The following is a 24,980-nucleotide window of genomic DNA, read 5'->3' as shown; positions in this document are numbered from 1 at the left end:
TCGTGAGAAGAACGATTGAGAATATCTATAGTGAAATTTCTGGGAGACTAACTTTAATGATTGGTACTAGAAACGATTTTTCGAAAGATTCTTTTTTGCAGAATTGTTGAAGAAATTCCAGCGAAATATTTGATGGAGCTTCTGCGTGATGAAACATTTTTCAAGCATCTTCAGTTTCTCCTGAAAACTTTTGCAATTACCCGGGTCACTTCGGTGCAATGAAAAAAAAAAGCTACATAAAATTCACAGAATGTTTACTGTTTAACCATTTGTTACCTAGGAATAAATGAGGTAATTTGGTTGTTGTACGGAAAGGTTGTTCTACCTCATTAGTTGTAAAGGCTAACAGTTTGGTCTATTTTTGACAAATTTGTTTAATAAAGTTGAGATAATGATAAAAATGATGTAAATATCAAAGATAATCATTTATTTTTTAATATGAATGATAACAAAACATGATCCGATAGTGTATTAGGTTTGTTTTTAGAGACTTGGTCTCTTTTTTAATGCAAGTTCGAACAATTTTTTTTTCTTTATGGAGACCATTTAGTAATCTCTAAAGCATTTATTTTAACCACAATAGTCTCTGAAGTCTATTTTTCCCTTATTCTGCTTGCATTGAATCCTGATGCAAAATTGTATTGGCTCCAAAATAACCTTCAGAGACTATAACGGGTTCAAAAGCCTCTTTAAGAAATTTCCCCAATTTTATTTTGAATACCTTCTCCTCCAGGGACCTCTCCAGAAATTCTTCTAGAGATTTCTTTACTAATTCTCCCATAATCTCTTCTAGCGAATATTCAAATGATGCTTAGAAAAATTTCTTCAAAATTTGCTCCAAAAAATTCTTGAAAACACCAAAGCTACTACCTCCAGTAGTTTCAGCAGATATTTTTCCTCCAAAATTATCGTAGAATTCGCCCCAAATATTATTCTTTCAACCTATTTCTCCAGTTGCTACTCTAGGAGATCTTCAAAAAAATTCTACAGAATTTCTTCAGAGCAAATTCACAAAAGTTTATTCCAGAGTGTTTGAAAAAAAAAATAGCTTTTTACAATAAACTATGCAAGAATTCCTCCACCTGTTCATGTGGTTTTTTTCAAGAATTCAATCACGTTTACTTCTAGAAATCCAAAACACCTAAAGGGTTTTTTCGAACAAATCTGTTCTTTTTTTTTTCTAGGAATTTTTCCAGCATTTCATCCAAATATTACTTCTGCAGTTTTACCGAACATTTCTTAAAAAGTAGGGGGATTAGGGGCATAATGAACATACGGGGCGAAATTGACACCTCCTCAATCTCTGAGAATATGCATACTTCATCAAAACTTTATACACTGCATGAAATCTGTACTGCATTTGAAATGTTTGACGGTATAAAATTTTATTTTTTGCTTCAACTGTCCTTTGAAATATGACTTCAAGTTTTTCTCGGTTACAAATTGGCGTATTAGCAAGGCGGTGGAAAAATCTTTTTTTTTTAGAAAAGTAACGAACTCAGAAACATTCTTTTTAGCTATTATGAATGGGGGAGTGCTCTTTTACATACCGGAACGATCGACAGTCATTTAATATATTGGAATATCACGCAAGTGTTCATTTTGCCCCGATACCTTTTTATCAGCCTTGTTTTCAACCCAATTTTCTATCTCGTTTTTCTGACATATCACACGTTTAATGAAGTTTTCACGCCAGTTAATACTACAGCATTTTTTTTCCTGCACAAATTTACACAAAGACTCTGCCCAATGTTTTCCGAGAAATTTCTTTAAAAAATCCTGCGGAATAATATCTCAAAATTGCTTTTCCGATTATTTTAGCAAACTATCTAGGAAATCTTCTAAATCTCCCTCAAGATTCCAGGAGTTATAGTAGGGATCCTTATTATTTAAGAGAAATTTTAAAACATACCAAGTTTTATCGAAGGTTACTCTAATCTTGGATGGAATCTCTGGTTAAATTAATAAAATATCTTTAGAGAAATCCCTAGTTGCAATTTTATATAATCCCTTAAAGACAATTTCAAAGGAACTCCCTACATTTTTTTGGGGAAGTTATTGATTGAATTTAAGAGGATGTTTTGGATTGGAATCTTGGAGGATGTCCCAGGCAAATCGATGGATGAATCACTGGATAAAATATTGGAGGAGTCGGGACCTTCTTGATAAATTTCTCGAAGAATTTTTGAAGTAATTCAGTTGATTTCTGAAATAATATTTGAAGAAATTTCGTTTCTGTGTGCTTGTTTTTAATCTAAGTTGAATTCTTGAGGAGTCTCAAACAAAATTTCTGGAGGAATTCATTGGGAAAGTATCACTAAATGAAATCCTTAAGAAATTTCTAGAGCAATATTCAAACATTTAGGCAAATACCTGAATAAATTTCTGTTGAAATTCCTGAAGAAAGTCTTTTTCATGGACAGTAATACTTGTCGTAATGTCACGAAGAATTCTCGAAAAAAATTGTATTAGATCTTTGAGAAATGTCTACTCTGATGATATGAAGAATCAAACATGCTCTTATTAGGTTTTCTTGGTTCTTGTTTGGTTTCTTTTCGGCTGTTTTTGGTTCCTTTAGGGCTCTTTTAAGTCGCTTTTTTCTAGCGAGAGGTCTGCAATTTCCTATTTAAAGAGATTTAGTCGCTACCAGCCCTTTAAAGACGAAAAACATTATTGATCTTGTGGTAACGACTGGCATGAAAATGAGGGGGTAAGAAGCAAAGAAGTGTAAGTAACAAAAACCTTAATTTTGAGAAAATCAACTTTGATTTTTTAAACAATTTTTCATTCTGTACAAACTGTATGGTAGTCAAAAAAAAACAAGCCAATCTTCTAAGAATTATGTCCGCGAATATCGTTAGAACGCTTGGAAACAGTAAAATTTCTTTAACTCTTTTCAAAACCGATCAAAATGGCACTTACACTTCATTGCGTATTGGTCCCTGACATATAGTAACTTTAAATTTCAAGTTCGGGTTTAAAATTAATCTTAGCTTCAATGTGCACAACATATTTGCCAACGTTTTTACTACCCATGGTTTCGAACGTGGACGCGCCTCTGACTAGACATGTTGTCACAATAAGAGAAGTTCCAATAAATTGGTCAGATGAAGTTAAGTATCTGGGGTTTATGCTGGATAAAATATTAACTTTCAAAAATCACGTTGAGGACATTCAAACCAAATGTAAAATGTGTGTATCCACTTATCAGTAGAAAATATAAACTTTTTATAAAGAATAAGCTTTTGATCTTGAAACAATTATTCAGGTCTGCCATGTTGTATGCTGAACCAGGAAGAAAGCTCTTCAGAAGACCCAAAATAAAATTTTGAAAATGATTTTGAAGCTCCCTTCCTGGTAAAGCTAATGATTTACATAGAATATCCAATGTTGAAACATTGGAACAAATGTCAAATAAAATAATTAATAATTTCAGGTAAAAATCGTTTCAATCTTCTATTGCCACGAAAAACACGTTCTATGTTTAGGTTAAGTCAATTGAAAGCGTTGTTTGTCTTATAAGCATGTGATATCAACTCACCTGTACAAAATTTGAATCCCATCTCATAATGTAAAACCCGTAGGAGAAATTGAAACTAAGTTCTATCTTCCAAAAGACAGTTCCATTACAAATCTATTTGAAAATAAAATCATAAACGAGTTGTGTTGGCATTCTAAGTTCAAATTTCATTCTCCTAGTTTTCGTTAGACTACGCTTAGATATGAATATGCCCATTTTAGCTGAACTTGCTCAGCTACCCTCCATATCAACAAGTGAACAAATATCGAGTCCATTAGAACATTCCAACTCTTGACTGGCTGCCAAATAAATAATTTTCCACAGCAATGTGCTTCCCTTACACCGGATTCTACGGATATCGACTATCCTACGGGTTCATTTATTTCAACCAATATCAGACGATTCTGTTGCACATTAATCCTCTGGCTTGCTATCTACAGTAGAAAAAGGTATGCCGGAAAAGAGCCGATCCGAGTTGGACAATCTTCTATGAATCAATCGGATTTGGGTCAGATTCCTGGCCGACCAAGCACACACATACACATACGCTCAAAACGAAACGAGTCAATCGGAAACCTTCGACCCGGCAAAAGGACCTTTTCTAGACTAGTTAGTGATAGTGTCCGCAGGTACACTGCCAAGCAATGCTGAAGGTGTCTGGGTTCAATTCCTGGTCAAACAAGGATCTTTTCGTAATAGAGATTTCCTTGGCACATTAGGCAAAGAAAGCTCTCAGTTAAAACTGTGGGAGTGCTCTTAGCACACTGAGCTGAGAAGCAGGCTCTGTCACAGTAAGGATGTAATGCTAAAAAGAAAAGGAAGACACGGCAGCAACAGATACCGTACAGATGAAATTGCGTGATAAAAGAGTCCAGGTCAGTCAGCTGACATGGCCATATGAGGATCAACTCCACACAGTCGGAAGGATAAAGCTGCTGTCGAGCTGAGCCGTGTCCTGCCGTTTGGCTGTCGTAAATTCGTTCTGGCGCAGCAATTAGGTTCCATTCGTCGTCGTCGTAAGTCGGTTGGAAGGTAAGGTATGGTCTGTTTCATTTCTTGGCTCCCATGGAAGGACCACACCTCCAAATGTGCCCCTAACACCGAACGAAAGCTGACTGTGTGTCACCTTTGTGGCGCAGTTCCAACCCACGGCTAAAAGGTTTCGGGGTACAGATCCATTGTGTACACATGTGTTTCGAATTTAAAAGCTTTTTCCTGTACCACCACTGGCCACGTGAAAGTTAAGAAGATGCGGGGGAGGGAGGAGAGGGTGAGATTACCCGTGACTTCAAAGTCGACAATCGGGGGCAATCAGGCAGGTAGGTTGAGTGCTAGACGTAGGTACACTGCTGTGCAAAAGTTTGGGATTACCCCCAAAAATATGCAAAAGCCCCATCCATTTAAGAAATTTTATTTTCAAAACTGTTTGTTCCTTAATTTAGAAAAACGTGCTTTTATTACTTTTTGCAGATCCTGCCATATAATTTTCATAGCAGAATCGGATGAAGAGTTTAAGATCACTGTCTCTAATCACGAATTCGAATTTTACTTTACATTTTCAAGTCAATTTCCGCAAATCCTTTTGAAGCAAATTTACTTGCTGCCCAGTGCATTGTAAAAGCAAATAGGCTGTTATGAAAGTATATTCACTAAGCTGAACACCCAACACCTCCAGAAACACCCAAAGTTCCAAAAGCTTTGGTTTCAAATAACGAAAAATGTTAAAGTTTTATACGCCTTTGAATGATGATAGCAGCATCATTCTGTCGATCATTATGATGAACAAAAAAGTTTGGATCTAGGTTTTAAATAAGTTCAGTATCGTAGTTGATATGTATATTTTTAACTGTTAGTAATTTGAACAGATCTTCCTCTTTTTCCATTCAAAGAATGAGCATTCCAATTCAAAATATTCAAAATATGTTGATATATTAGAGAAACGTAATCCGTAGGTTTCGTTGGGATTTTCTGTTGATGAAACTCAATTGTAACGAAAGGTTAGGCAGAAAATTTGAAGATGATGAACTGAAATAAACTGCGACAACATTGACATAGGAATTTCCTTTGGTATTGCCATTCGAATTGAAAAGATTCAAACGGTTACCTAATGGATGTGGATGGATTTTCCACAAAAAAAACTCTTCCAGCTTATGGTCCAGAAAACTTGAGAAAATGGTCCTAATGTATCCAGAGTTATTCCGGATGGTCCTGGTATACCAAAATTGTCCAAATCATCGATTCAACGGATATCTCTAGGTGAGAAGGTTGGTGTCTTCGACAAAGTTGTTAAGCAGATCAAGGGCTATCTTACAGCTACAGGGTCAGTTACAATCCTAATTGAGAATTTATCCGCTAGGTGGCGCAGATAAAGAGCTATCTGCCGGTAACAAACCTGATTCGAAATTTATCCGCTTGATGGCGCTAGTAACAAATTTACTTCTATCTTCTATGTCTTAGAACCCTGATGAGCTAGAAGGTTGGTGATTTCAGCAAGGTTGTTCAGCAGATCAAAGTCTACCTGACAGTAGTAAATCTAATGGGGGATTTAATTGGTAGGCAGCGCTAGTAACAAATTTCCTTGAATGATCAATATTATAAGATTCTGATAAGCTAGAAGGATGGTGCCTTCGACAAAGAGGCTCAGCAGATTAAGTGGTATCTAACAGTAATAAATCTTATCTGGGAATACATCCGCTGGGTGACGCCAGTAACAATTTATCTTCAATGTTTATTACTGGTTGGAGGCTGTTCATTAATCACGTGATTTTCCATCTGAGATGGACAGCTAAACACACGTTCATGCGCTTTTTGGTGATTCAGTCCAAATTTTATCCAATCTTCTGTATTTAAGAATCCTGAATTATCAAATATTTTGTGTTCGAACAATTAAAGACTCCAATAACCGTCTGATAGTAATACAATTCTGTGCTGTTACTACAATAGGGACTAACTGACATGAGCGATTTCTCTTCGCGTTCCTCTCTTTTGCTAATAACTTCGCTTAATTAGATAAATCTATAATACTTAGTTACTTATTTGGCTTTACATCAATTATCTTGATAAAGCCTCGCCAACAATTATACGCCAATTCACTCGGTTCATGGCCGCTTCTCTCCATCCTCGACTGTGACCCACGCTCTCCAGGTGCACCTGGTCAATCTACCTAGCTCGCTGCGCCCCACGCCTTCTTGTTCCGACCGGATTCGTGGCGAACACCATCTTTACAGGGTTGTTGTCCGGCATTCTTTCAACATGCCCTGCCCAGCGTATCCTTCCAGCTTTAGCTACCTTCACGATACTGGGTTCGCCGTAGAGTTGAGCGAGCTCGTGGTTCATCCTTCGCCGCCACACGCCGTTCTCCTGCACGCCGCCGAAGATCGTCCTTAGCACTCGGCGTTCGAAAACCCCAAGAGCTTGTAAGTCTTCCTCGAGCATAGTCCACGCCTCATGCCCATAGAAGACTACCGGTCTTATGAGCGTTTTGTACATCGTGCATTTGGTGCGGGGGTGAATCTTTCTTGACCGCAGTTTCTTCTGGAGCCCATAGTAGGCACGACTTCCGCTGATGATGCGCCTTCGTATTTCCCGACTAACATTGTTGTCAGCCGTCAACAAGGATCCGAGGTAAACGAACTCGTCCACCACCTCGAAGGTATCCCCGTCTATCGTAACACTGCTTCCTAGGCGGGCCCTGTCGCGCTCAGTTCCGCCAACCAGCATGTACTTTGTATTCAACGCATTCACCATTAGCCCGACTCTTGTTGCTTCGCGTTTAAGGCGGGTGAACAAATTTGCCACCGTTTCAAATTTTCTCCCAATAATATCCATGTCGTCCGCGAAGCAAACAAATTGTCCGGATCTCGTGAAAAGCGTTCCTCGACTGTTAAATCCGGCTCTACGCATGACACCTTCAAGCGCAATATAGAACAAAAGGTACGAAAGTCCGTCGCCCTGTCGTAGTCCCCGCCGAGACTCGAACGAACTAGAGAGTTCATCCGAGATCTTCACGCAGTTTTGCACACCGTCCATCGTTGCTCTGATCAATCTTGTGAGCTTCCCGGGAAAGCTGTCCTCGTCCATGATTTTCCATAGCTCTACGCGGTCGATATTATCGTATGCCGCCTTGAAATCGATGAACAAATGGTGCGTAGGGATCTGGTACTCACGGCATTTCTGGAGGATTTGCCGCACGGAAAAGATCTGGTCCGTTGTCGAGCGGCCGTCGATGAAACCTGCTTGATAACTTCCCACGCGTTTGCTATAGGTGATAGACGACGGAAGAGAATCTGGGATAGCACTTTGTAGGCGGCGTTTAGGATGGTGATTGCACGATCGTACGCTGAATTCAAAAAAAATGTCAAAAAAATTCACAGTAGAACCGTTTTGAGATACACTCAATATTTGATTTTTTTGGTTTTTCAAAAAAGTACATTTGCTAAAATTGATGTATCTCCGGATTTAGAGCACTAAATCTAAACTTTTTTTTAGCAAAATAAAGCTAATTAAATGTGCTTTCTACCGTCTAAACATCACTTTGTTGTGCAAATTACGGTTTTCTAGATATTTATGGCATAATAAAAATTTTTGATATTTTTGAGTAAAATTTAACCAAATTTTCAACTTTTAGCTAAGTTTTATGCACGATGCTGATGTTTTAAAATTCGTTTATCATGTTGAACTCAAGGTATGTAAAAAACCAAAAGAAAAAAGTACCTAATGACTGAAATCGGTTGAAAATTGAAGATGTTATGGCATTTTTGTAGAACACTTGAATTTTGAAGTTTTGACCTTTTTAAACAACAAGATGAAATCCATATAAATTTTACTAAATCCTTTCACTTTGAATGACTCTTAGTACAGATTCCATGCTTTGTTAACCGTTTTATCAATTATTAATTTTGAATCACGACTAATTAATGAAAAGGGCGTATGTAAAAGCAGAATTTATGTGTTTGCGTATATATTAAAAAAGGCCAGTTTTACTAACATGGAGTCTTGATATATTTCAAGCTAATAACGATGATGATGAACTTTTTATGATTCAATATTAAATCCAGCAAACAAACTACAATGAATACGTGTATAAAATAAGGCCATGGGCTCATTTGAGAACGTGAAAGATGTATCCGCCTTGGCTACATACTGTATGCAACTTAAAAGAAAAATTTCCGAAGCCATCCGTGTTCAATTATGGCATACGAAAGTTCAGGCTACTGCGATGTCAAGCTTTCTTCAGTGTTGCTGGCTCAACGGCTGAATGATCATGGCGATTAATGTGATACAAGAAATATAAATTCCTGACTGATTCCTAAAATGTTTGGTCCTTTAACTGTTTTGATGTGGTTATAACTATTTTTGATGTGGTTTCAAGTTTAATGATAAGTTTATGCTGCTTGTCTGTTTGGCGTTTGAACGTTATAACTTTGTTATGACGAAATGATTTTGGCAGCACTTTCGTCGCAGGGAAAACATTGTTGACAGGTAGTACTGTTTGTTGAACATAGTGAAACAATGTGTGCGGCAAAGCGTGAATTTAAGTGCAAAAATGATCCGCAAAAATTTTGTTTCGTCTTCGGAAACTACATTTTTACGACACCGGTAAATTTTACTAGTTCATTGCTGTCGTATCCTGTAGAGCAGTGATTCCCAAAGTGGATGAATTCGCCCCCCTTGGGGCGATTTTCGGGTTCAGGGGGGCGAAAATTTGTTAAACTGAATTTGGGGGGCGAAAACGCATAGAAAGGGGGCGAAAGTACAAGTAATGAAATCAAAAAATCATAGAAATTATAAGAGATTTAACTTTTAAGTATACTCATGTTTGAATCCTGACAGAAAACAAACTTTATGAATGTCAAAAACATAATGTTTTTATTTTTGACACATGACATGAATCAGATACTGAGTTTGTATCAAAAGATAACGTGGATTTGAATAGTTTTTAGTCACAGATAACATTTGTAGAAGCTGTTGGACTTTTTGGAACTCAATTCAAAATCACTAACTAATTTTTGGGATACTTAAATTAGGCAGCTAAAGTTTTTTTTTTGTGAAATCTGGCTTTTCACAATAAAAATCAACATTACAGTGGGGGGCAAAAATCTGTACAGACTTAAAATCCGTGCACTTCATACAAACAGTAGGCGTTTTGTATGAAGTGGACGGATTTCGATCCTACACGGTATTCGTTCTAGAATTCTGGTTACACGTGTTATCTCTGTTATCAGTTATCATGATACCAACGCCATTTATCATGACTTTCTTCCATAGAATTAAAAAGAAAAGCTCGTTGAATTAGCTTTTTTCTTTAAAGTTTCCTTATTTATTTTTAACACGTTGCGGAAATCTGTAATATGATTGATATGCGTATAAGTTTCGTTACGGGACAATTTATTTTAGTAGTTTTCTTAATCTTACTGATCAAATATTGTGGTGTTGTTAGTGAAGCCGAAAGATCAATAAAAAGTACGTTGAGAAATGTCATTAACTCAATTATGATGAACATGAATCGAACTTATTTGCGATTCACAGCCGAATTACTACACAAGTAAACTTAATAATTTGACAAACTTCTAAAATTAAACTCAGAATAGCGTTTTATACATATATTTATTTAAGGGGGCGATTCTGAAATATGTTGGCCTCAAGGGGGCGAAAGTCAAAAAAGTTTGGGAAACACTGCTGTAGAGGATGTTAAGCATCCTCTACCGGACCGTCGCAACACGTCCGTTGCTCTTAACTATAACCGATTGACTGCCTCAATTTTTTTTTCAGGTGATCGATGCATAGTCAGGCTTTCGATCGGCTCTGAGTTTCTCGCGCACACACTCTCTCGTTCTGTTCTTCACAGAGTGAGAGAGACGGCTTCTTCCAACCCAATGTCTACACAGATTTAAACGACTCTCCCGCTGAAGCCTTTATCTAGCGTGATGCCCAACCGAACGCAGCCAAGAGCGTAACTATTGAAAAGGTCCTATTTTTCAAATGGTGATTATTGATATCATTAATTTAAGATCAAATTTCAAATGTTCCTTGGTTATAGCTTTAATACATCAATAAACTGCCAATATTATATACAGTTATGAATCCATTACCACAATTGCAAACTGCATATCGGCTTTATTTCAAAACTGATCCCAAAAACCTCGACAAAACGTGGACTCCAAACGTTGTGTGTAGTTCGTGCAAAACATGCTTGGCTAGATGGATGTCTGGAGAAAGGTAATTATTTAATTTTCTACATTCAAATGACTAACAAGTGCTATTTCCTAACTAACTAACTAACAAATCTTGTACCAGCCGCCATTTGTCCTTTGTTGTACCGACAATATGGCGCCAACCATTTTGTCATGCAGCGGATTGTTATTTCTGCTTAACCAAAGTCATGCAACACGGACGTCACAAAGCAGTTGAATATCCACAAGTTCAATCAATGACAAAACCGATTTCACATGAAGATTCATCTCCTTATCCTGTTTGTCCAAAGCGAAAACGAGAGCCTTCAGTGGATGACAGTGACGAACCACCCTTTGATGAAAGCGACGTGGAATACGAAAGAAAGCCGATGCTGTTTACACAAGCGGAACTCAATGACTTGATAAGGGACTTGGACTTATCAAAAGAAAAATCAGAATTGTTGGCATCGCGCTCGATGGAACGAAACTTTCTTTCTGCTGATACAAAAGTTACTTCCTACAGAAAGCGTCATGAAAAATTTGGAAAATATTTTTCCAAAAAAGACAGTGCTTGTTTTGCCATGACATAAGAGGCTTGTTTGAAGAATTCGGTGAACCATATGATCCTTCTGAATGGCGTTTGTTGATCGACAGTAGTAAATTAAGTTTAAAAGCTGTTCTGCTGCATCAAGGGAACAATAAGCCTTCGATTCCGCTAGTTCATACCGTGAACATGAAGGAATCATACGAATCGAATGCAACAGGGATATATTAAGTTCATGTGTTTTCTTTGCAAATGGGATAGCCGAGCACGTAAACAACATTACGTTCGGGAAAATTGGCCCGAACGAAAGTCTTTTACAATTGATCAAGAGAATGTAAGGTGCCATCCTCTCGTAGCGAAGGAACAGATAATACTCCCACCATTGCACATAAAGCTTGGGTTGTTCAAGAATTTTGTAAAGGCGTTTAACAAGGAAGGACCAGCTTTCGGATACCTGAAATCCATTTTTCCAAACTTGTCGGATGCCAAGATTAAGGAAGGTGTGTTCGTTGGTCCTCAAATTAAAAAAATGTTAAACGATGAAGATTTCTACACCGTATTGAACAATCATGAAGCCGAAGCATGGAAATCGTTCCAGCGTGTAGTTGCGGAGTATTTGAGGAACACCAGGAGCCCAGACTATGAAGAAATTGTAGCCGATTTACTCAAAAACTACAAGAGAATGGGTAAATTTTAAAGTTTTGTTTTATTTACTTTCAGCTGTAAAATTTTACATTTTATTTTAACAGGTGTGAATATGTCTCTGAAGATACATTTCCTACACTCGCATTTGAACTTTTTCCCTGAAAACCTCGGCGACGAAAGCGATGAGCACGGGAAACGTTTTCATCAGCAAATGAAAATAATGGAACGTCGTTATCAAGGATTTTGGGATGAAGCGATGATGGGCGATTATTGTTGGTTTCTCTTTCGAGAAACAAATTGCAAGCCTAACAGACGGAGTGATTCAAACAACCATTTTTAAACATATATTTTTTACATGTGAATTTATAGCTTAATTTAAGGAAGCTTTGAAATATATGAAATGAACTGATTGTTGTAGAGATAATGAGTAGAGATAAAACTTATGTTCTGAGTGAAGTAGAAGCTGTGTTAATACACACGCCCTTTTTACAGATTAGTCGTGATCTAAAATTATGGATTGATAACACAACATTAAATCTTAACTAAGACTTATTAACTGTTGAAAGTTTAAGCAAATCTAAATGAAAATGCATTAAATTTTCTTCATGTTGTTGAGATCGCTTGAAAATCGTGAAAACTTCAAAATTCGTGTTCTACAAAAAATGCCATAACATCTTCAATTTTCAACCGATTTCAGTCATTAGGTACTTTTTTCTTTTGGTTTTTTACATACATTGAGTTCAACATGATAAACGAATTTTAAAACATCAGCATCGTGCTTAAAACTTAGCTAAAAGTTGAAAATTTGGTTAAATTTTACTCAAAAATATCGAAAAAATTTGATTATGCCATAAATATCTAGAAAACCGTAATTTGTACAACAAAGTGATGTTCAGACGGTAGAAAGCACATTTAATTAGCTTTATTTTGCTAAAAAAAGTTTAGATTTAGTGCTCTAAATCCGGAGATACATCAATTTTAGCAAATGTACTTTTTTGAAAAATCAAAAAAATCAAATATTGAGCGTATCTCAAAAACGGTTCTACTGTGAATTTTTTTGACATTTTTTTTGGATTCAGCGTACGATTTTACATTGAAAATGGAGCTCAGCTTACTAAGTTCAGAAATGTTGTAAACTAGTGTAATTTTCACACTCCAGTTTGTCGCCCTTTAGATCGCCCCGGTAGATCTGTAATATTTCTTGTTAATGAAGCAAGATATAGTGATTCTTTATTCGCTGTAGGCCGATTGCCGTTAGTGCCGAAAGGGCTGTTAGGCCAAAAATGACCGATAGTTCTAATGGGGGGTGACCTTTGGGAGTTGATCCATTTCGCATAAGGACGTTTCGCATAAAGCAGAAGCCCACAATATCCGATGTGAAATACAACTAGAAAAAACATCCTTTGATTAAAAGAAGGAAAAACACTGATGATTGTGTTAACGATTTGACATAGTTCTGAATGATCATATATTATCTGCGACCTGCACCCCTAGACAGACAACCACACGCACCTGAGATCCTACATATTGAACCTATCAACACATGGGCCGCGACCAACGGTTTTACTTCCCTTACGAAGAAAGCCGTGATCAGGGATTTTTCGTTTCAGAAAATCCCGAAGGCATCGTCGGGAATTGATACCCGACCGATTTGGATGAGAGGCAATCACGCTTAACAGTACACCACCGACGCCGCTACGAAAAAAGTCGGAATTATGTCTAAAAACACCGTAAAACAGGCAACTGTTCGGCTCTCGAAGCGTCTAACAACTCGAATCAGCACGGTGTAAAAGTTAAGCAATACGGCTACGTAATTTTGTATCTTGAAGGACAAAGACTATTTCAAATTCTTCAAAAGAATTCAATTAAGTACACAGGCGCATATGAAAATTCATAGCTTATGGTATTGAAGCCTTCTTTAATTTGGTCAAATTGTACGCAACGATCCGGTTCGGTGTTTGTGTTTCACCTCACTCAAACTTGAAAGCTTACTTATGCTATATTGATGCCATATTGAAATCAACTATCCCATGTACTTGGATCTCCATCTTACACGATACCTCTCCAGCGATATGCTTAACCTCAGATATGACTTTATGTTGCTTGCCATCAGCTTCAATTGCACTCTTTGTGACTTCGAGTCTCTTTTAAAGTGTTTCCTTGAACTCCACTTTAACTTATTTAGACTAAAAATCATGGTCAATAATTCAATAATGTGTAGGAAAAATATTATTTTCATAAGATATGCCAAATGGCCGTTATGCCAAATAGCTGTTATGCCAAACAATATTATTCCAAATGGCTTTATGCCAAATGGGGTAGAGCCCTAACTAAAATATTAATAACTAGTGGTCCCGGCAAACTTCGTCTTGCCATCAAGTAGGCTCACGGTGTACTAAATTAAGAAGGTGATATATTCCGAAAACTGACAGCTACTTGACGACGTCATTCCTATCCACCTCTACCAAATTTTCGAAAAAAATGATCTAGTGGTCCGGAAGGTATATGGTACGATAGGAGTGACGTCACATGTTTACAATCAAACTTGATATTTACATCAGTAAAGAGCCTGCCTTGTTATTTTTTATGCCGTGAGTAGGCTGTTGAAATACGCCATGGAACGATCCGTCCAAAATGAGAGTTTCGTTTACTCCCACTTTTTGCGACTTTTCCGTTCAATACCCCGTGCTTTTTATAGACACAAACACGTCGGAACACTTTGAAATCATAACTATAGAAGAATCTTCATGATCTGATAACCCGTGTTCAAGCCATTTCGTGACATACAAACACCACTTAATTTTTATTTATATAGATTTATCAGGATTCATAGAATAGCAAAAATCTTTGGAACAGAGGTAGTGTCGCACCTCAGGTAGAAGAATCGTCGGTTGTGAAGCATGCGTCGTCGTAGGTAAAGGTTTCGAAGATTTCGTTCAATCGGTTGAATGATGTCAACTGGTCAACATGGAGATTCAGAATGGAGTTGCTGTTAATGAAGGAAGATTTGTGGACAGTAGCGGAGGACCCTAAGCCGGAGCCGCCAGATGTGACGTCAGCGTGGACAAGGAAGGATGAAAAGGCTCGAGCTGTGATTGGATGAGCGCTGGACGACATCCAGCTGATCCACATCATGGAAGATGCTAGTGCGAAGATAATGTGGGACAAGCTCAAAAGTTCCCACGAGCGAGGATCATTATCAAACAAGATACACGTACTGAGGAAACTTGGTTCGATGCGTTTGGAAGAAGATGGAAACATGTCCAATCATCTGGTGGAAGCTTCAGGGTTGGTTCACCGGCTGGCTAGATTTGGCGAGTCTTTGAAAGAGCACCTTGTTGTGGCGGTTTTGTTGTCCAGTCTGCCTGTGTCGTACAGCGCTCTTGTAACTGCTCTAGAAGGACGTCCTGAAGAAGACCTGAAACTGAACTACGTGAAGGGGAAGCTGTTGGATGAGTGAAGTAGGAGAAGCGAAAACTGTAAGCAAGAGAATGTCCATGAAAAGGTGATGAAGTCCACAGTGCAGTTTGGGAATCGAAGAAGTTTTGTTCGGACGTGCTACTACTGTGGACGTGAAGGCCATCTCCAGCAAAGTTGTCCTGCTTTGTTGGAAGAGACGAAAGCAAGCATGCGAAATGTAGGTCAAGCTAAATCAACAACTGTGCAGCAACCGGAACCGGAAAGCAATGGTGATGATCGTGGAGTATGCTTCACGGTGACTACTAAAAGTGATGTGCCTCAAAACACATGACGAATTCGATTGCGCACCTTGGCTGGTAGAATCCTAGTAATGAAGATGTGATTTTGGCAGATGGGAAAATGGTTAAAGCAAAAGGTAGCGGACAGGGAAGAATTACTAGATTCAGATAAGATGTAGAGATGGTCGGGTCTCGGGTTTTCAAACCCGAAACCCGACCCGAACCCGAACCCGACGGGTTCGGGTCGGGTTCGGGTTTGAAAATTTTAAAATTTTCGGGTTCGGGTTCGGGTCGGGTTTGAAGGTTACAAAATTATCGGGTACGGGTCGGGTTCGGGCTTGAAAAATGTCGGGTATAATCGGGTTTGGGTCGGGTTTGTGTGAGAATTGTGAACATAGTAACAACCTGCAAGCTTCCCTACGCATCAGAAAGGATGAATTAATCATCTTTTCAAACTCGGGTTTTATGCGGGTTTTCCGTATAAAACTTTTTCGGGTTTCGGGTCGGGTTCGGGTTTGAACAGCGAATTTTTTTCGGGTTCGGGTCGGGTCCGGGTTTGCTTTTCAATTATTGCCTCGGGTTCGGGTCGGGCCCGGGTTTGCAAAAATAAAATAAGTCGGGTACGGGTCGGGTTCGGGTTTGAAAAATGTGAAACCCGACCATCTCTAATAAGATGGTGAGCAAGTTGTTGTCAAACTGATGGAGCTTCTTTATGTGCCTGAATTAAATAGAAATGTGCTGTCGGTTAGTCAGATAACGGAAGAAGGATACAATATAGTTTTTGGTCAAATGATTTGTCGTATCATGGATGGTAATAGGGTGCTCGTAGTAGGTGAGGGTTTGTACTACTTGAAGCAGTAGGAGCATAGTTTTTAGTTCGAATTCTACGTAGGAGAAGTAAAAGCGAGACCGTAGAATAGGAGGCTGCACTAAGGAGGAGTGTTGACTTAGTGTAGTGACAGCCCCTTGGTAGGAAACACAAAATGAGAGTGTAGTCAACCCTCTGGTCGATCCAATGATAACTGTTTGATGAGTGACTATGAGCTTGTATGTCAGAAAAAAAGATCGACGATGCATTTTTGCTGAGAACTGTGTATGTTTATTATTGTATGTTGATTGTTTAGTCCGTACTATAACGTAGTTGAATAGACGTCGTTAAGAAACGTAGTCCGTGTTTTTGTACTTTCTTTGTACGCAAATCCTGGAACAAGAATTCGCGTGTTGTGTTGTCTTGTCCATTGCGTTGGGATTCTAACAGGTTATGGGCCCAGGAGCTTGTTCTTACCGCATGTATCGTTCTGGCGGAGGATTCGCCGCATAAGCCGCGTGCTGCAGGACGGGATCCTCAGGAAGGATAGATTGCGGCCGTTGCGGCCAGGAGGACGGAATTTATCAGGAACGTAGGCGATACAGGACACTGGATGGCAGCTGGCTGGTCAAAGGAGCTCGTGTGACAGGATCGAAGTCAGGAGGAGCTCGGATGCAGGACGGAGCATGTAAGAAGTTCGGAACAAGGAGGAGCTTCGAGAGAAGAGGAGACGATCGTAAGTGGAGGTTGCGACCCTAAGGAGGAGTGTTGGAATAGAGATAGTGTCGCACCTCAGGTAGAAGAACCGTCGGTTGAGAAGCATGCGTCGTCGTAGGTAAAGGTGTGGAAGATTGCTGCTGATTGAGGTATTAGTCAGTAGCTGTCTAGTTGAAGGAAACATCTACTGTAGTGTATTTCTTTATGATTTGCAATTGCATGTGGATGGGCTAGCCTCGCTAGGATATGCGTGGTCTTATCGGACTAGCTCTTCAACAGTAACAAGTGCCACATAGCGGATAAATTCCGAGTCAGGTTTGTTACTGGTAAATAGCCCTTGGTCTGATGAAAAAGTTTTCCAAAAACACCAACCTTCTAGCTCATCAGGGCCTTAAGATATAAAAAGTTGAAGGAAATTGGTCACTGCCGTCACCTAGCTGATAAATTTCCAATAAGAATAGTTACGGCCAGAGAGCCCTTAATCTGCTGAGCAACTTTGTCGACGACACCAACCTTCTGGCTTCAATATAGAAGATTGAAGAAAATTTCTTACTAACGCCACTCAGCGGATAAATACCCAATTCGGCTTCTTACTGACAGATAGCTCATGATCTGCTTCACAACTTTGCCGAAGACACCAACCTTTTAGCTCACCAGGGTCTTGAGATATGGAATTTGCTTATTTTTGTACCCCAAAACAATCCGGATAACTTCGGAACCACTTGGACCATATTCCCAAGTTTTCCGGAACATAAACTTCGGGAAGTTCTGAAAATTTCAACAAAATCCATCCAGAATAAAAAAAAAGTTTCACGCTACACCATGTGATAAATATGATGCCTGGATAGAGGTTAAGCAAGTGATCGTACATTGAAAAAATAGAATTGCTGGAGATTCTGCCTGGGGAATTCCGGCTGCAAAAAAACTTGCCGTTGTTATGCCTGGTACGAGTCTCGACAATTCGTTGGTTGCCCTCGCAATTTGCGCATACACTTATTGGTACCTTCACAGGACAGACGTCCTTAGCGTGAGAAGAACCTTTTTGGCACCGATGAAGTGGGATTTTGGAAATTGTCTTCAGGCTTCTGGGAATGTTCTCATATCACACGGACATCAAATATAAGTTTTGCTCTTTCTGATGATTCAATATTATCTAAGGTGAACTAAATAATATTCTTGAGAAGGCCCTTTTCGACGGATGCCAGATTGGATCCTCTTTTTCATAATGAATTTTTGGACTGGAGAAAATTCAAGTAAATCATTTATTATATTTTTGATCTCTTCAGGTGACTTATAGTCACTTGAGTTTCGTTTAAGGACGTCCTTGAATAAACGTTTAGTTTGGTCGCCATAAGCCAAAATATATGCTTCTTCTCTTCAAGATTTTTGAGATGGTGTTTGCGATCTAAGAGAGTTTCCAGCAAAAGGCAACAGTTTACTTTCTTTGTAATATGGAAGGAATCATTGATTTCTCTAATGGAGTTCAAGACCTCCTACCTAAATCCTAAATACTCCAAATTCGGAACAACCGTCTACGATTGGCGGCACCTTTTTGTTTCCTCATTGAATCAAAGAGCCTGGGTTATAGGCTGCTTCAATTTGATGTTCGGAAAATTTGTCTAAGGCATCGAACTGATTGCTCATTCCGATATGATTAACCATTAACATTAACCACTTCACCATTGGAAGAAAGCGCCCATTGCGGAGAAAGGTCGTTTTCCCCATTTTTGCCATTTTGTCAAAATACATACGAAGATTAGCCTAGCCTTCGAATCAGCCATAAACAGTTTCAATCGAACGTGTAATCCCAGAGACATGAACAACATACTTTCGTTTGGTTTTCTAGAGGGTGACCCCAAACTTGTGCACGGTGGTGTAAATGCGCACTTACAACTCTCTCTCTCTCTCTCTCTCTCTCTCTCTCTCTCTCTCTCTCTCTCTCTCTCTCTCTCTCTCTCTCTCTCTCTCTCTCTCTCTCTCTCTCTCTCTCTCTCTCTCTCTCTCTCTCTCTCTCTCTCTCTCTCTCTCTCTCTCTCTCTCTCTCTCTCTCTCTCTCTCTCTCTCTCTCTCTCTCTCTCTCTCTCTCTCTCTCTCTCTCTCTCTCTCTCTCTCTCTCTCTCTCTCTCTCTCTCTCTCTCTCTCTCTCTCTCTCTCTCTCTCTCTCTCTCTCTCTCTCTCTCTCCGAGGGCGGAATTGTTGCGATGGCACTCGGTGCGGTATGTTACAAGTACACAATCTGGTTTTGCATTGACCTGGAATGTGGCCTTCGGGTGCAGTCGAATCATTCGGCCGACCCGTGACTTCCGCAGGTAGCTTCAAAGAAACTACCTCTTTGATTGGTGCTGTACGGTGAACCAGATCCAATTTGAATAAAAGAGCGTTTCAGAGTTTCCTCTTTTGGCGAATGAAAAAAAAACACTTACGAAGAAGAAAAAGTGCTGACAGCCTTGATGAGCACCGAAAATCATTGTCAATAGTCAATAAACCCACCTCCACAGAAATACACGATACTAAATTGCTCAACCGGCTCGTGTATTTCAACCACCCAACAGGAAGCAGGTAGCCTAGGGTGGCCCAGCTATGGACATTTTAAGTTACAACCTCATATATGTTCATTGTGAAAATGTCACCGGCCTTATTCAGAAACGTTTGACTCTATTTATTTTATTTTGCCATAATAGTATCCGTATTTCGGTTGGGGTGGTCCAACTAACTGAACTCTTCTGCCAAAATAAATCCGAATTTCAGTTTTCCTATGTATAACTTGTTTTATTTCAAAATTAAAAAAAAAACTATTGATTCATTGTAGTCTCTTCTCATGTCAAAATAATTGCTGGTTTACCTTTTCCCATATATTTGGTTGATGCTATCCATAAAATTTCAATCTAGCTTATCCCCTCTTAGAGTTGACGGGATCTGCTCAAATTTTCAAAGGAGCTTCTGGAAGTCTAAAGGAGCAAATTCGGTGGTGTAACTTAAGGTGCTATTGTTTGATTTTTTTTTTCATACAAAAATGGCCCACCCCAATACAACCCTAAGCAGCGGGATCCTTGCTCGAGTCTTTCCGCAAGACGTGAAGGGACCTGCTGCCCGAATCCGGCGGTAGACCACGGCAACCGCCAACCTCACCCACTTAGGACCGACATTCTCCTAGTCAACCATCAGCAAGTGGGTATCAGCCATCATCCAACAACTAGAAATTTATTTCGATTCTTCCAAGGGAATAAACCCGTAGGAACCGACTGCAGTCAGCAGAGTTTGATTTCATCGTTTCTGTATCAATCTTCGTTCTTTTTTTTTTTTGCTGCTTCAAGGAACGATTTTGCCTCAGAGTAGCTTTATTGCTGGCTTGGAAGAAGCACACTTGCCGTGTTGGGCAACACGGGAGATGCTGTGATTCTATTGAAACGAAGAAAAATAGAATTCCAGGTTGATCAAAGCATTGAAACCAAGTATGCTATAGCACAAAACAGCATGCGGCTGTCTTCTCAATATCTGCAGTTAGGTTATATTCTGCAGTGGAGGATGCAAAGGGGTTGACCGGAAACTACGCTGTATATGAAAACCCATATAAAATGTTCTATTTTCCATCATTAAATTTTCTTGTCTTCTACTTTCTGATGAACGTTGCAACGTTCCACATTCTTCAAAATGACGTAGTTATTTGACGATCCCCAACACCCAGTCAAGGACAAAACTCAAAGATTTGCAATTTTTATTGGTTCTCAATGGAAACGATTGGTTCAATGTTACATGCACTCTTCAAATGTCGACTTTACTTACTTATTCTGGGTATGGCAGTTTCATTTGCTAACGTTTTTCTTCCAAACAATAAACCTTTGAACATTTTTAAACATACAATGATTTTAGATCCCGAAGTAATGCACCCCACAGACGCTCAGACGGTTTGACCAACATTGACTCCGCCCACCAGGTTGATGCTCATGTTGGTGTTATGTTTGACCGTGTGTGATGCTGTTTGACGAACCAATTTGACAGTTTGTGAAACCAGTTTGACGGTTGACGAATCGGTCGGCCAAAATCAAACGAGTTTGATTTTGCTCAAACCACCGGTGGGCGCCCAGTAAACACACCATCGTAAATGTTGAGATATAAGAGTACAAATATGGAGACGATATACGTACATCTTGCATGCAGCCTTATGGCGCATGTACGTATATCGCCTCCACATTTGTACTCTTATGCGCTATCTTATACGATTTTGTGTTTACTGGGCGGAGCCAAATGTTCGACGACCGATCGTACCGTCTGTAGGGATGTTGCACGAACACCGACGTCATCATGTCAAATTGAAGCTTCGACGTCCCATGAACTGCCGATGCAGATGGGTGGAAAGTCAAAATGCTTGAATTTACGCAGCGTCGGTGCCATAGTGATCTATCAAATGCACGGTCTTGAGTTGTTTCTGTATATTTCACTATTGTTTCCAACTATCTCAAACCGTTTTCTTTAGCAAATTCACCAAGGATTATTTAATTATTCCTCAACCAATTTCTCCTGAAATATCTTCAGTGAATCCATCTGCAGTTTCACCTGTGATTCAATAAATCCATCCATGGATTGTACTACAGGGATTCCATCAGAGATTTTACCAGGAATTTCTCCAGGTAATCCTTTAGGAATTCTTCCAAAACTGCTTCATGATTCCACCAGGTGTTCTTCCAGAAATTTAATCAACATTTTGTCCAGTGATTTAACAAGAAATTCCTGTAAGAATTCCATTATAAATTCCTTCCGAAAGTTTACCTGGAATTCTTCATAGGATTCTATCAGGAGTTTCTTTTCTCTCAGTGATTCCTCTGAGAATCAGGAATTCTTCTTCTTCTTGGTGTTACGTCCTCACTGGGACAGAGCCTGCTTGTCTGCTTGGAGTGCAATGGGCATTTCCACAGTTATTAACTGAGAGCTTTCTTTGCCAAAGTTGCCATTTTCGAATTCATATATCGTGTGGCAGGTACGATGATACTCTATGCCCAGCGAAATGAAGGAAATTTCCATTACGAAAAGATCCTGGACCGACCGGAAATTTAAACGAAAAACCTTCAGCAAGGTTTTGCTTTGTAGCCGCAGACTCTGATCACACGGCTAACGAAGGCCTCTAGAATCAGGAGTTCTTGAAGGGAATTAAACACGATTACATCCAGGCATTCCATCAGGAGAACTTCTAAAGATTCAATCATAAATTTCACGTAGGTTTCTTTCAGCAGTTCCTTCATGGTTTTTATCAGGACTAGCTCTAGGGATTCCATCGGAAGTTCCTTTCCGGATTCCATCGGAAGTTCCTCTAGGAATTCCATCAAGTATTCTTCTGGGGGTCCATCTGGAATTCCTCCAGATATTCGATCAGGTGTTCTTTCAGGGATTACACCTGGAACTCAACAAGGGATTTCATCAGAAGTTTCTCCTGGGATTCTATCAGGAGATATTTCAGAGATTCTACCTGGAATTGCTCCATGGACTCCGTCCATAGTTACTCTAGGGATTCTATCAGGAGTTCTTCTCGGGATTTTAACAGAAATTTCTCCAATGATTCAATTCAGAGTTCCTTCAAGAATATCTACTTCCAAGGATTCATTCAGGAGTTCCCCCAGGGATTTCATCAGGAGCTCCTGTAGTGATTCTATCGAGAGTACCTTTAGGGCTTCTGGAGATTTTATCAGGAGTGGAAAGTCAAAATGCGTTTTGATCCTCCAGGGATTCCATCAAGAGTTCCTTCTGAAATTTCACCCGGAATTCTTCAAGAGATCAAATCAGATGTTCCTCGAGGAATCCCATCAATGTTTCTTCTAGAAATATCAGGAGTTCCTGTAGGGATTCTCAGGAGTTCTAACCGGAAACTTATCAGGAATTCTTCCAGGGATTTTATCAGGAGTCCCTTCAATGATTAGGAGTCCTTGAAGAATATCTATAGATAGGAGTTCTTCCAAGGATTCCATCAGGAGTTCCTATAGGGATACTATCTGGAATACCTTAGGGCATCCATTAGAGTTCTTCTGGGGATTGCATCAGGAGTTCCTCCAGAGTTCTATCAGAGATTCCACCTGAATTGCCTCCAAAGATTCAATCAGGATTTCCTCTAGAGATCATATCAGGAATTCCTTGAGGAATTTCTTCAGGACTCCTTCTAGGGATATCATAAGGAATTTTTCTAGGGATTCTTCCATCGTTCCATCGGAGATTCCTCCAGGGATTACATCAGAAGTTCATTTATGGATTATTGCAGGAGTTTCTCTAGGAATTACATTAGGAGTCCATCTTGGGATTGTATCAGGAATTCCTCCGATGATTTCATCAGAAGTACCTTCAAGAATATTATAAGTTTTTGCAGGAATTCCTTTTGGAGATCCTTCAGTAAGTCTACCTGGTATTGCTACAGGAATTCTATCAAAAGTGTCTCTGGGGATTCTATCATAAATTACACCAGGGATTACGTCAGAAGTTCTTCCGAGGATTCCATCAAAAGTTTCTCTTTGGATTTTATCAGGAGTTTTTCAATAGATTCCATAAGAAGTTTTTTTTTGAGAGAATTCTTCAAGGGATTCGTCCAGGAATTCTTCAAATGAGTCCTCCCGGAATTGATCAAGGGATGCCTCAAGGAATTAATATCTCCTAGAATCGTCATGGGTTATCAGGAATTCCTCATGAGATTTTACCAGAAATTTCATATAAAGATTCTATCACCGGAATTACTCTAGAAATTTCTTCCGGAATATCGCATGAAATTTCTCGCGGAGCATCTGCAGAGATTCTTGGGGGTTTTCAGGATTTTATCCAGCAATTTTACCAAAAATGTCTCATAAAGATTTCCCTAGCAATTTGAGAACCCCCCAGTACATCCTCCAGCGACTCTATGAGGAGTTCCTCCAAGGATTCAAAAAAAGATCTACTTCAGGGATTCCTCTGAAAATTTCTTCATTGATTCCACCAGGAATTCCTTTGAAAATTACGCTAGGATTATCTCTAAGGATTCCAACTAAAAATCCTCCAGGGATTTCTCTAAGGATACCATCAGAGGTTCATCCATGGATTGCATTTGGAATTTGCCCAGGTAATTTTCCATTATTTCCTTCAGGAAAATTTGGAAGGATTTCAGCTGAAATTCTCATGGGGATTTCACTAAGAATTCTTTCAGAAACTTCACCAATATGTTCCAGTGATTTTACCGGGAATTCAAAAAATCCTCTAGAGGTTCTTCCAAAACATTCTGGAAAAAAATCCGCCAAAGGTTCCATCAAGAGAATCTCTAATAATCCTATAAAAACTCCATCAGTAGTTTCTTCATAGACTTCATCAGTAATTTCTCTAATTATTTCATCATTTTTTCACCCGCCTAAAACGCGAAGCAACAAGAGTCGAGCTAATGGTGAATGCGTCGAAAACAAAGTACATGCTGGTTGGCGGATCTGAGCGCGACAGGACCCGCCTAGGAAGCAGTATTACGATAGACGGAGATACCTTCGAGGTGGTGGACGAGTTCGTCTACCTCGGATCCTTGTTGACGGCTGACAACAATGTTAGTCGGGAAATACGAAGGCGCATCATCAGTGGAAGTCGTGCTCACTATGGGCTCCAGAAGAAACTGCGGTCAAGAAAGATTCACCCCCGCACCAAATGCACGATGTACAAAACGCTCATAAGACCGGTAGTCCTCTATGGGCATCAGGCGTGGACTATGCTCGAGGAGGACTTGCAAGCTCTTGGGGTTTTCGAACGCCGAGTGCTAAGGACGATCTTCGGCGGCGTACAGGAGAACGGCGTGTGGCGGCGAAGGATGAACCACGAGCTCGCTCAACTCTACGGCGAACCCAGTATCGTGAATGTAGCTAAAGCTGGAAGGATGCGCTGGGCAGGGTAT

Source organism: Aedes aegypti, chromosome 1 (assembly GCF_002204515.2).
Source record: "Aedes aegypti strain LVP_AGWG chromosome 1, AaegL5.0 Primary Assembly, whole genome shotgun sequence".
Taxonomy (NCBI): Eukaryota; Metazoa; Arthropoda; class Insecta; order Diptera; family Culicidae; genus Aedes; species Aedes aegypti.
The sequence above is the reverse complement of the archived record's forward strand: the minus strand, read 5'-3'. Positions refer to the sequence as shown.